The following is a 1,532-nucleotide window of genomic DNA, read 5'->3' on the forward strand; positions in this document are numbered from 1 at the left end:
CCAACTGGTGATGATACATGCCTGGTGACTTTATTACGTTGGCACGGTATACATTGCCGCGTCCACGTACGGCAATCTTTGTTTACAGACGGCTAGACAAAACGCGTCGTCACCAGCTTTTCCCGGATGGGAAAGTCCGCGTAACGACTGAAACACGTTGTGTCGTAACGTTGTTTCCGTACGAACGGCCGCAAGGTTCCGGTCGACGTGTCGCGGTATATTTCGGTGTCTTTTTCAGGAAATCGGATCTTCTCAAGCCGCAGCGTGCGAGAATCGGAATTGAGGATTTGGCGTAGTTCATCGTCGTTATCTTGCGCTACTGCTAACGTTCGATGATCTACCGCGTTTTCGATTGTCCCGATACGGGCTCCGCAGGGAGGACTTGCTTATGTAAGTCTATGGGGGCTGCCAAACCCACGTTCCCGCAGCCAGGGAGGACCGTCGGGATAAGCGTCCCACTTAAGTGAATCCTCTATGTATACCGCACTGAAGGACGCCGGGAGTGTAAGCGAGAGGCTCGTTTATGCTCTCTCTACGTGCCTTGGGTAGTAGCGCACCCACGATCCTGATGCCAAGGATAGGACCGTCCGAATAAGTTCCCGGGTACTTTGTATCTTGAGGCCCCCGCTTACGTGAGTCCTATCTGGATCTGTCGAGTACGGTTTGCAGGTCGCCGGCCGGCAGTGACGTGGCGGTACATCTACACGATAGTCCCACCAATGACTTAGGATGGTACCACGGGCGGTAGAGTGTAAGCCCGGAGGGAGTAGCGACCCATCTGCTCGATCAATTATGGGTTTGGACTGGTGGTGGCAGTGGTTGATGGCCAAGATGCTGAGAGGGCCGATTTAAGGGGTAATGGCTCGCCCCGAATGGCCTTCGGCGGGTGAGCAGCGTCCCACCTGCTCTGGAACCGTTCTGGAAAGACTGTAGGGCTTGAAAAGCGCCCCGTTCGACCTGAGACGAGTAACAGTCCCTGGGCTGTAACGAGCGAAGGAGCCTTGCGCGTTGGTTGGTCGTATCCCAACCGCTATGGCCCTAGGGGTGCCCGGGTACTGCGTGGCGATAAGTTGACGCCGCGGAAAGTACCCGTAAACTAAAACTGACAATACAATCCTGTGATTGGCGGACGCCCCGTGCGACCGCACAGGGGGCACTTGGAAGCGGAGACGGGACAGCCTCTGGCGCGATGTCCGCTTCTGCCGCACCTGTAGCACAGGTGCCCTTGATCCTTGCTGGACACGCATGTTGCTCGTACGTACCCAGCTCCAGGCACCTGAAGCACTGCAGGAGCAGCTTCGGGATGGCTATGATCCTCGCAGTTGACCAGCCCAGGGCTATTTTCCCTGCCTGGCTAGTTTTCGGGCTCCCGCCACCGGGCACTTGATCCATGCCGACACGAGGCCGCCTCTGGTGGCGCCGATCTCTCCGACGTGCACCTCCGCGCAGCCACATCCTGCCGCCGAGGCCAGTGCTTGCCGTAGTTCCTCTTTCTTGTCCGAGATGTCTATCCCGGTCACTCGAACTTCCGC

The sequence above is a fragment of the Bombus impatiens genome, unplaced genomic scaffold (assembly GCF_000188095.3).
Source record: "Bombus impatiens unplaced genomic scaffold, BIMP_2.2 scf_0245, whole genome shotgun sequence".
In the NCBI taxonomy this organism is placed as follows: Eukaryota; Metazoa; Arthropoda; class Insecta; order Hymenoptera; family Apidae; genus Bombus; species Bombus impatiens.